The sequence below is a fragment of the Poromitra crassiceps genome (assembly GCF_964638095.1).
Source record: "Poromitra crassiceps genome assembly, contig: HAP1_SCAFFOLD_1429, whole genome shotgun sequence".
Lineage (NCBI taxonomy): Eukaryota > Metazoa > Chordata > Actinopteri > Beryciformes > Melamphaidae > Poromitra > Poromitra crassiceps.
Window position 1 is genome coordinate 13,967 of NW_028150982.1, and position 12,520 is coordinate 26,486.

At 46.2% G+C, this 12,520-nt stretch overlaps 1 pseudogene across 1 annotated transcript; it reads right to left on the reverse strand.

The window, feature by feature from the left end:
• Positions 1–9,288: 9,288 nt before the first annotated feature.
• Positions 9,289–11,265, reverse strand: LOC310771879 (heat shock 70 kDa protein 4 pseudogene; annotated as a pseudogene). Its single transcript has one exon. The product of its transcript is annotated as a heat shock 70 kDa protein 4 pseudogene (transcript).
• Positions 11,266–12,520: the final 1,255 nt, after the last annotated feature.

Below are 12,520 nucleotides of genomic sequence, written 5' to 3' on the forward strand. Positions count from 1 at the left end.
GGCCGACGATGCCGGGGGTGGACGTGCAGTCTCTCTGCTGGTTGAGTCGAAGGAGTGCTGCGGCTGTGTGGATGCCCGCCACGGTGTGTCTTTCTGCAGCCGTTGGTTTGCCCCGCTGCGGTGTGGCTTTCTTCTTCTTCTCCTGCACGTGCGGTGCGCGGGGAGGGTCGTCAGTCAGGCGTTCTTGCCTGGAAGCTTGGTCAACAGCTGGCGTTATGCCAGGCTGTGGCACGTCTGGAAGCGCGAGGGGGCTTTCCCCGGCGACTTATAACACTAAAACGACTTAAATTAACTGAGATTAAGTATAACTATCTCAGTGTAAGCATGCTATGTCTGGTGGGACTTACGGCCTTGGTAGGCGATCCCTGGGCCTGCTGCGCGGTTCACCCTGGCCTCTGGTGGCTGTGGTCAGGCCTGGTTAGGCCTTTGTTCAGGGGGTGCAGCGAGCGGGGGAGGGGAGCCGGCTTCTCTGGCCCCTCCAACCCCTGGTTCAAGCTTAGTTGAGACTCCTAGTTAAAACTGTTTCCAACAGTTTTGGTACTGTCTGGGGAAAATCACGAAGGGTTCTCATTGGCCTCTCATGTGTCTTTTGTGATGGTTCTGGCCAATGATAGCGCTCTGTGAGCTGGACTGTGCCCATTCTGTAAGGTGAGGCAAGGGAAAAGGGGGTTTTATGGCTTGATTACCCTTGGAGATAAAACAATGGCCGGAATCCTTTGAGGCTCTGAGAGGTGTGAAACGTCCTGGGGCAACCACAAAAGCCATTTGTCTCCTCTGAATAGAGGTTTCTTAGCTAGAGAGGACAACATGTTAAATCATGATATGTTCATTCATATTTCTCATGATACAGTACAGTCCATAATGTGTCGATCACAACACCTGTGAACACAGACGTGGATTGAAGCCTTTCTCTGGGAGAATGTCTCTGACCTGTGAACACAGACGTGGATTGAAGCCTTTCTCTGGGAGAATGTCTCTGACCTGTAAACACAGACGTGGATTGAAGCCTTTGTCTGGGAGAATGTCTCTGACCTGTGAACACAGACGTGGATTGAAGCCTTTCTCTGGGAGAATGTCTCTGACCTGTAAACACAGACGTGGATTGAAGCCTTTGTCTGGGAGAATGTCTCTGACCTGTGAACACAGATGTGGATTTAAGCCTTTATCTGGCAGAATATATCTGACCTGTGAACACAGACGTGGATTGAAGCCTTTCTCTGGGAGAATGTCTCTGACCTGTGAACACAGACGTGGATTTAAGCCTTTGTCTCGCAGAATGTCTCTGACCTGTGAACACAGACGTGGATTGAAGCCTTTGTCTGCAGAATGTCTCTGACCTGTGAACACAGACATGGATTGAAGCCTTTCTCTGGGAGAATGTCTCTGACCTGTGAACACAGACGTGGATTGAAGCCTTTGTCTGCAGAATGTCTCTGACCTGTGAACACAGAAGTGGATTGAAGCCTTGGTCTGGGAGAATGTCTCTGCTGACATTGGCTGCCCCTTGTTGAATGATAGATGGGTCTCTTTAGTCATGATACTAAATCATGACTAAATAGTTTCCATACCTGTTAGTTATACACCTCATGGATGGGAATCTCTTCCAGTCTGCTCCGTTGGGCTGCTTCAATAAAATGTAGCCACATTTTCAAAGGATTCTGGGAACAGTGACTGAATGACTGACTCACATTAATGAACATTAATGTTGAATAATGTCTAATGTAGGAGAGAACCGCTCCCTCGCCCACCACATTAGTTGAATTAAGAAACGTGAATCATCTCCAATCAGTCATTTCATGTTTGATTTATGGTGACAGACACCGTATTTCACCCTGCTGTAATCACAGGTTTTATTAACCATAAATCAACTTGTGCGCAGTCAAAAACTCAATATGCTGCATTGGTTGGATAGCTTAGAAATTGTATACATATTAGAGCATGTATTTGGAAATAACATAGACATTTCTGGGCAGCATGGGCGTCGTTAGGCCTGGGCATCCGGGACTATAGTTGTCTAATGTTGTATGAATAGCCCTGGATCTTACAAAAAAAAAAAAAAATCTGCAGCTGAAATTACTGTATTTCAAAGGAAGTGTCATTTTTTAAGCCAGTGTGATGATACATGTGAAAATAAAAGACATAAGGAAACGATTGGTTCCAACCATGTCAACCTAACCTAATACTCCAAATGTAGGCTAGATTTTGGTGAGGGAAAAACTGGCATGGCTATTTTAAAAGGGGCAAATAGGATATTTTTTTGACATGTTGGTCATCAAAGAAAACAACAACCTTTAAACTGACCTTTTTCCGTAAGCCTACAGACAGAAACTCTCTCCTCCACCGTGAATCATACCACCAAACGGCTCAAAAAAATGCTTCCTGTATCCCAGTTCAACCGTATAAGATGGACTTGCAGTTCCAATGATGATTTTAACACTCAAACTAAGGAGCTTGAAAAAACGCTTTAGGCACGGGATACTGAGAGACCTGCATCCAAAGTGCCTCCACTCGCTGTTCTAACACATCCCATAATGAATGCCTGGCCAAAACTAGACCTACTGTAAGGAATCTGAACATAGAGTAGTCTGTGCCATTCAATATCCAGCTGTTTCAAAGGAGATAGTGCAATCAAACAACACACAATCAATGAAGGCAACATATTCTCATATCTGATCAGCCCGTGACGTCAGTCAAGTTTGACGTCAGTTATGACGTCAAGTGACGTCAGTTCATTCTGGTATATATAGCGAGGGTTTTACGTCACCTTCCTCTCTGGCTGGATCATAGCTGCAGCTGGCATTACGGCTGTTTGTCTCCAACTGAAGCTGTCGTTTCGCCCCACCCACCTCCCCAGTCCACCATCAACGAGGGGATTCTCTATCCTACTGTAGCCTATACAGATGCCCCCTGCTCTCACCACAAGAGGAGTGTCATCTTGCAATGGAGTCATAGGCCAAGACCTTAACTCCATGCTCCTTAAACATGAACTGTTGTGGATACACACACTGGGCACTTTGGCCCCGAAAGGCCTTTTGGAGAACGGACGCTCCCAGTGCCAGAGTTTCAGAGCGTTTTCAGTGATATCTCGAGGCCCACAGAATATTGTGTGATATTACTATGTAAACACCGAACACGCACAAAGAACGAGGAGACTCTATTGTATCATCAGCAAAAAAAAGTTTATTGATACCATTTTCCGTTCTTTAGTTATCAGCCGGAGAAGATAGGTTGTTTTCAGCAAAAACAGACGTTTCAAATTAGAAGCTGAGATAATCAGCCTTTTGTGAAATGAAGCATTTCATGCACATTCACTGACTCTGAAGCTAATATTTTCTGATGTAGTGACGTGGTGTAGTTGTGTGGTGCCCTGCGTGCCCCACCCTCCTCTCCCCCCCCTCAGCTGCAAACTCCTCCCCACACTAACACACAGCCTAACACGCACCCAGCGTCTATTTTCGGAGCGCTCCGTTTTTGTGCGCCGGCTCCCAGCGCGACACCGAAAAGCCAAACCGGACTGCTGAGAATGGTTTGGCCCTTCGGCGTCGGGTGCTGCTTTTCTGGCAGCTAATCGTGTGGAGAAACTATGCAGCAGAGACAGAGGGGCTCAGTTGTGGGCGCGGATTGACTGCTGTTCGCAGCTAACGTTAGCTCCAGCCAGAGCAATCTATACGGCTCTGGCTCCAGCATCGGTTTCCGCTTCATCACGGGGCTTCTTCTGCTGTTTTTCCTCACCTTTCTCTAATCTGGAGAGCACTGTCGCCACCTAATGGGTCCGTAAAATAGGTTATACACCTTCAATAGCTCCAATATTTGTACAGGAGATGCATGACGCTTTGATCCACGTCCCACCGTCAAAAAACGCATTTGACGCCGATCGACGTCATTGGCACTCAACGTTACTATTTGATTTGACGCCGATCGACGTCATTGGCACTCAATGAAGACTTTGATATCAGACCATTCTTGTGATTGCAATCTCTTTGTAACTGGTCTTTAAGGTCAAGATTGCCTCCTGATATATTATGATTGTCTTTTGTTGGATCTTTCTACTACACCTGTATTCTTTTAAATGAATGCATGTACACTGTATGTAATATTGATATGTATGTATGGATAGTCTTGAGGAAGAGCTGGTGCGCGAAACGCCATGCAAATCAAATAAAACACTTCAAACGGGAGCTCGTTTTGGGGTGCGGATCCTTCCTTTCATTGTCAAATGGCTCCCTTGACCTCACCTCAGGATATCTGGATGAGAATGGTTAAAGCAGGGTTCCCACCTTTTTGGCTGTTTTGGCCCCACTTTGACGTCACAAAAATCTAGGGCCCGCAGACATTCAATGGCACATGTGACATCACCAATGAGTTCAGTTCACTGATGATGTCACTTATGATGTGTTGACATTACGGTGACGCTAAAATTAATTTGTTAATAGTTTGTATAGGCTAATACTATTTGTACTGCTATGTAAGTTAACAACTGGGACACACCAGAAAGCCGTCGCATGTCACAGATGCATCGAGCAGGAGACTGGTCATTCACACTAGAAGTGCTCTGTTTTGCTCCGCGATGGCTCTGCACCGGTCACAACTTGTACTGACTTCATGCCTGGCTGCACGCGGTCGCTCGCGGCTGGCGTCAAAAATAGACCAGACGCGGCTGGTGTGATCGGTCTACCCTGTTAACAAGAACGCCGAAATGTAACCGCCTCCGCGACGCTTCTGCGACGGAGACGCTTCTGGTGTGTCCCCGCCATTAGTCCTTGCCTGGCCGACATGTTCGAATGCGACCCGTGGTCCTTTACCACATCATCCCCTCTCTCTCTCCCCAGCTTTCCTGTCTATCTACTGTCCTATCAATAAGGCAAAAATGTCCCCCCCCCATTTTTTCCACAGCACTAGCGTGTGTGTGTGTGTGTGTGTGTGTGTGTGTATGTGTGTGTGCCGCCGCTGAACACGTGTGTGCATGCGTTCTAGTGTGTGGGTTGCTTGTGACGATTAAAAGACGGGTTTGTCCGTCCGGTTTCATTCATTCATCAAGTTTAGCGGCGATCAGAGAGCGGGAGAGTCAGAGCCCACTGATCTCTTGCAATCTGTCGCCATGTTGTTTGGATTGAGATGTTTGGAGAGTGACCTCTGCCAGGGACAATCAGCTGGAAAGTCAAGCAGCTGGAAAGTCAAACAGCTGGCCCCTCAGCACCTGCAGCCAATTTAATGCTGAGTGGCACCATCTCCCCTCCGCATAACGGCCCATAATTGATTTTCCGTTTTAATCTCAAGGTCCTCATGACATTGTGGACTGATACACAGCAGCTCTGCGTGTCGATGCTCACTCTGCTCATGTCCATGCTCACTCTGCTCATGTCCATGCTCCCTCTGCTCATGTCCATGCTCCCTCTGCTCATGTCCATGCTCACTCTGCTCATGTCCATGCTCCCTCTGCTCATGTCCATGCTCCCTCTGCTCATGTCCATGCTCACTCTGCTCATGCCCATGCTCCCTCTGCGCATGCCCATGCTCACTCTGCTCATGTCCATGCTCCCTCTGCTCATGTCCATGCTCACTCTGCTCATGTCCATGCTCACTCTGCTCATGTCCATGCTCACTCTGCTCATGTCCATGCTCACTCTGCTCATGTCCATGCTCACTCTGCTCATGTCCATGCTCCCTCTGCTCATGTCCATGCTCCCTCTGCTCATGTCCATGCTCACTCTGCTCATGTCCATGCTCACTCTGCTCATGTCCATGCTCACTCTGCTCATGTCCATGCTCCCTCTGCTCATGTCCATGCTCACTCTGCTCATGCCAACTAGTCCACTGTTTTTTTCTCCCTGGCGTACGTACCTGCACCATACAGGCAGGATGGTAGCAGTGGCTGGAACTCACAGCTAGAAGGTTGGAGGCCTGGAGGGGGTTTGATTCCCGGTCTAATCTGTGTGGAATCTGGTGTTTCGGATTCCTCCCACATTCCAAGGTCAAGTCAGGTGGATTGGTGACTCAAAAGCCCATAGGTATGAATGGGTGTGTCTGTCTGTAGTATATTTTTCTTATGTTTCTATTATAAAAGACTGTTCCACCAGGCCCGGCGTTATCCTAACCTTTGATTGACGTGATAAAAAAACATAATTGAGAGAAGGAATTAACAAGAAAACTCTCTGGATTAGATGTACACGTGAATGATAGAAATCCCCCATACAAAGGGATGGGGAAATAAGGCCAAAATGGATGCCAGATGGTGTCCGTAAGACTAATCTTAACCTAGTTGTGTTAGTTGCCTAAAACAGAGGTTCTCAAAGTGGGGTTCAGGGACCCCCAAGAGTCGTTGAGGGTGTTCCAGGAGGTCCCCAGCAAAAAGGGGGATGATTTATTTTCACTATAATTCCATCAATACAATTCCAAGTAACAGACTGACATAATGTATGAATATTTTGGTCATGGATTTCATGCACTTTCTATAATAAAACGTCTAACAGCAAAAATCTGAACCATGGGACAAAATCTTACTATGAAATGAGGGTCCGTGGTCTAATTTGTGTCAGTTTAATGATGTGAAAAAGTTTGGGAAGCAGTTTTTCAAATTAACCGGCATGACGTGCTTTAAATTAAGCGTGCATGCTGGTATCACCTGCACGCACTGTTTCGCTCATATGTGTCATTTTGGGATTGTTGGAAATCTACTTATTCTGTCATTTTGGTATGAGGACGTGTTGGATGATCTCTACAAAGATTAGAGTCTGCAAAAGCATTCTATGACGGTCTAGTAGTCACTCTAGTGCAGTGGTACTCAACCTGGCCCTACTCAGGAGCCACACTGACAAAAACAAAAGCTTTGCAAGAGCCACAATATTTTATTCGATTTTTATTTATTTTAAGTAGGACTTAAAAGAGCCACAACTACCCATAAAGCCACGCATGTGGCCCTCGAGCCTCGGGTTGAGTATCACTGCAGTGTGTCGAGAGTTAATTACATTATGCCGTGAAAACGGGAGGGACATACTGGTAAAGCGAGATAGAGCATGTTATTGGTTACTGTTATTCACTTGTTATGATTCATGTGCATTGATAGATCTTTTATTATTCTGTTTCTGCATATTGTGATGAGCATGTTTTTTGAGCATGTTTTTGAGCATGTTTTTTTTCTTAAGTTTTTTTTTACTACATTATTTTGCATTCGTTTAACATTTGTCATTACCGATAGCTAAGATTTCTTTTTAAATAGGTTGCTGAAATTGTCTGACACATCTACCTTTCCTGGTTTTAAAATCTGGCCCAATTGAATTTGTAATTGAATAGCCCTGCCCTCAGGGTTGGATCCAGCCCCCGGAGGGAGATGGGCTTGCTGCCTGGACCTTTCCATGAGAGAGGAAGGAGAGCAGACCATCTGCTGCAACGTTGACATCTGCTGGCCACTGTGGTTCAGCACAAGCCTGCACTTATGGTATAGGCTACTTGTCCACTTGTCTGGATTTTTCCACGCTTCCCATTCATTGTAGCCAACATGCAATGCATTGTGGGGCAGGCGAGGCGTTTCAAGAGGCAGAGCAGTGCAGTGCCCACTCCTCATTTGCATAAAGTTGAGTTCCAGTCTATGAGGTGTGTGCACCGCAATTGGCCGCGTCGCGTACTCGGGTATACGGTCTTCTGAACTATCTGTTGTAAATCCAAAACAAAGGTAGAGGGAGACACTGCATGGCTTATTAGGCATAAAATGCTTTCAGAAACACGTTTCTCTGGGCCATTATAGGAAGAGAACGTTTGAAGCGAGCTGCCATGTTTCCCCCCACTTCAAACGCTGTTCAGAATTTGCCCCTTGACTTGCTGCTGAGGCTCTCGTCTTCTTGACTTGCTGCTGAGGGTCTCGTCTTCTCCCCCTTTTTTTTGCATCTTGCTCTTGGCCAGGTTCACTGACGTCTCACGTACATCATGTACATGTATGTGAAGGCCTCCAGCTGCTCCTGCACTTCTGACTTCACCTTCCACTCATCGTCCAGCTGACTGTAAAAATATTCTTTGCCCTTTCAAAATCTTACATTCTAGTCAGCAATATACTGTACATAACATGGCAAATTATCTTCAAATTCATCCACCAACCTGAAATCCTTTCCATAACTGTAGGGTGAATTTTTATATATTTTGCCCGTTGAGTAAAATAGACAATAGAAAATGGGGTGATTGACAGGTCGCGTGTCCAGTGATCGTGCAGCTTGCCGAGCAGCTTGTGAGCTGCACAAGGACCCCAAGATGGCGACAACCACCACTTTGCTTCCAAACGTGAGTCCAAAAAACAATGGATGCCTTCGTCCATATTATTTAGACCAGTGGTGGTAATAGGGTCATTCTCCCAAACAGGTACCTTTTGTGTCTGCAACGTCTGATGAGGTGCATATAAGGCACAAAAAATGTGCCAAATTGTGTTTCCAAAGCTTAAAACTATTAATTCAAGTGTTCTTGTTAAAGGTCCTATCCATAAGTTTGTCCGGAAAATAAACGTTCACAATATGTTTTCTATTACCAATGAGTGAATGCGCCGTTCCGTAACTTGAAAAATTAACCCAGCCGCGCGTCTCTGCGTTCACCCAAGATATTGCAGGATTTTTATGCTGGTCGCAGGTCATACTTTCCCCGCAAATTTGGCAGATGTGAAGTTGTGAGCGTTTACGAGCCTGCCTCATGTCCTCATGGCTCCGGCCGGAAATATACCAACGAAGAAGATGAACAGGCAGTGACGTTACGTTCATCGCTAGCTGCCAGCAAAAACAAAACAACAGCAGAAAGTCCACACAAAAATAAAAATAAAAATGTATCTAGTGAAGCCCGTCTGGCCAGAGAGCAGCAATGTGACCGACATAGGGGGGGTAACTAGAGTCGGGGCTGTGTTTTCGGTTCATGGAGGGACCTTGTTGCTTGTAGCTGCTGTAATGTTGTTTTGGCCGAAAACGTTAGCTGCTTGCTAATGGATTTACCACCTGGCCAGAAACCCTGCTAATAACATTTGTTGGTCAAGTAACTTTCTATCGAGCTGACAGCTTTTTTATTGAAACCATATGCAGCAAGTTTTTTCACTAACAATACATGGTCACTTACTTCAAAGGCAGCGCTGAAGTCCAGCAAAACTGCAAAAAAAAAAAAAGTTAGTCACCAGTGATGTCACTCGAGCAATTGTGATGTCATCAGTGATGATATTGTTTATACCTCTGCTCTCAGACCCTCCTGGTGCGTGGTTATGTGTGTAAATCCATGGAATGAAAGATGGTCGCACAACAGGAAAATGTTGTCTGCGGGTTGCCTGCTTTAGTCAAAGTCCATCCGCTCAGGCTCGTCCGTAGTTTCTGAGGCGGGGTTCTCAGACCATCCCTTCTCTGCAATGTCATCCTGGGTTTTCTCCTGTCCATGGACGGGTCTGTTCTGCTCTGCAGGCTTGTCATCCTTGGGAAGCTCCATCTTGGGCTTGGTCACAATGGGGTAACAAGCAGAGAAGAGCTCTCTTGTTTTTGCCTGAATGTCTTTGACTTTGACGGAGGGCTCCACAGCCAGGGTCTGTTTGCTCTGTAGGTCCATGACACTGTTCATCCACATCAGAGCTTCGCCGGCCAGGTTGTCCACTTTGGTAACATCTGCCTCATCCAAATGCTCGTACTGTTCCTCCATCATTTTGTATGCTTCAACAGCTTTCATGTACTGCTGGATTTGTTTTCCCAACTCCTTAAATGCTTTGGGTCTCTCCTCGGCTTCCTTAAACCTCTCCTGGATGGGCTGGCCAAGTTTCTTCAATTCTGCCAGTTTGTCAATGTACACCTGTTTGGGTCGGTCCTCTCCATCTTCATACAACCATTTTTCGGTATTCTCCAGTTTTAATGACATGGCATCTCGGTCAGATTCACTGACAAATGTCTCCAGCAGTCCACGTAGTTTGTCCCTCATGTCATACACATACTCTTCAACATTATTCTTGGCGTCATCCCTCTCCTTCTCCAGCTTGTCCTGCATGATCATCTTAGCCTCATTTTCTACAAAAAGATGAAACATGTCATCGGCTAACTGCCATTGTGGACTGTTTTCAATTGGAAGGTCCAGCGCTTCTGTGATGGAGAATTCACGGCGCACTCTGGAGGCAGGGGACAGTATTGCGCACTGCAGAGCGCATCCTCTGGCCACGGCCTCATCTGCATTCAGGGTGGTGCTTAGTTCCTTTCCAAAGAACTTTTTGATTCTCTCTTTGACAGCCGGGATCCTGGAGGCACCACCCACTATCTCTACCGCATAGATGTCCTCCTTCTTTAGTTTGGTACTTTCCATCAGACTCTGCAGTGGAGCCTCTACTCTGGCCAAAACATCAGAGCACATCTCTTCAAAGTGACCCCTGTTCAGTTTCCCAGAGACGTCAATGTCGTTCATGAAGCACTCGATGTTGAGCGGCAGGTCGGAGGAGTTGGCACTCATCAGTTTTTTGAGTTTCTCACACTCCTGGTAGAGCTGGACCAGAGCCCTGGGCTTGGACTTGACATCAAGCTTGTACTTCTTCTCAAATTCTTGACAGAAATGCTTGACCAGTACCTCGTCAAAGTCCTTCCCTCCCAACTCTGGGTCGCATGCTGTAGCCAGGATCTTGAGCTTGCCCTTATTGAAGGCACACACTGAGGTCTGGTATCCACAATGTCCCAGGTCGACAAACACCACATTCCTGGCCTTCTCCTCAGGAGGGGGGAGGTCTTGTTTGTAGATCCCATATGCCAACGCCACTGCAGTCGTTTCATTCATGAGCCTCAGGCAGTTGAGTCCAGCAATCTGTGCTGCATCTCCTACTGATCTCCTCTCAGCTTCAGTGCAGTAGCAGGGAACAGACACCACACAGTCGACCACATGCTTCTTCAGTGCACCCTCTGCTGTCTCCTTCAGCTTGGTCAGCAGCATGGCAGTGACCTGCTCAATGCTGAACACCTTCTGCTCTTCCATGTACAGAACCTTGATGCCTGTTGTCCCTGTGGGCATTTGCACAAGATCGTAAAGCAAGCTGGATTTGTGGCGTTGGACAAAAGGATCTGAGAATGTCCTGCCATGAAATGTCTTGAACCCTTGGACTGTGTTCTTGAAGTTTGTGACAACCTGGCTCTTAGCAGATGCACCAATCGACCGATTCCGTGGTCCAAACGAAACAAATGCTGGTGTACATCGGTCACTGTATTCATTAGCAACAGTTTCAATCCCTCCGGCCCTCGCTACCGCTACATAGCAGTTCATAAAGCCCACGTCAAAGCCCACAACAGACATCTTCACTAATTGAATTAAGTGTACAGTAAAGCAGTGAAGTACAGAAATACTGTTAATTGCCTAAAGGTGACAGCAGCTACACGTGGTGTCTCCCACCCTTATTCCATGAAGCTGTGAGTTGCACCGGTCTTACTTAACCTCTGCAGGGAAGGACTTCATCAGTGATGGCATCAATCACCGATGTTGCCAATTATAATTATATACATTGTGACATTCAGTGATTAAACAGTGACATCATCAGTGATAAGGATTTATGACATCACTGGTGATGTCACAATGGCTCTATGCATAACTACAGAAGGATTTATGATATCACTGATGATATCACAATGGCTGTGCGTAAGTGGTTTTTGACAGACACTGATGATGTCATAGACATTGTGACATCATCAGTGATGTCATAAATCATCAGAGGTGATTATGTCATCAGTGATGGCATAGAGATTGTTACAAAATCAGTGACATCATCAGTGATGTCATAAATCACTGATGATGTCATACCCACTGATGATGTCATAGACATTGTGACACCAGCGGTAATGTCATCAATGCATATTGAGACAGACAGGGGAGGGAACCAGACGATTGCTGGTCCACTTACAAAGCCTCAGCCTGGAAGGATCACTGATGGGGTGGAGTAGAGGGACAGAATGTAGGGAAACAGTGGATGGATAAATCCAGAAGGAGGCAGTAATGCAACCTAAAGGATGCCAACTGCCATAAAAAACCACAGAAGAAGGATAACTGATGACATCACTGATGTCACAATGCTCAAGTGACATCACTGATGACATCACAATTGCTCAAGTGACATCACTGAAGACATCCCAAACACACCGCCACACACTTAGCCAATTATAAGAAGATGCCTGAAATAAGGTATGTGGTTAACAAAGGTTTATGAAACAGACGTGTTCAGCACGATAATCTTCACAAATGAGGACCACTATTATGATTATTGAAGCATTGTCTGAAAATCGCGATTTAAAAAAAATCTCATTACTCTTCAAAGGTAGCCTACCTTCTTTCTGATATTAAAACAAGCATAGTGGGTAGTACTTTGCTTCCCCAGCAGATGACAGGCTTTCCCAAGAGTTGATGTCTGCTGCTGTAGCTGACTGGTCTCTCTTGTAGAACCTGACGCTGCCAGATGGATGGGTTTGCTTCTGGCGGAGTCAGGTTATCTCTTGTATGCATTTCCCTGAATTGATTCTGAATGGAAACACATAGGCTACTGTTTTGCAGCTGAGTCGGT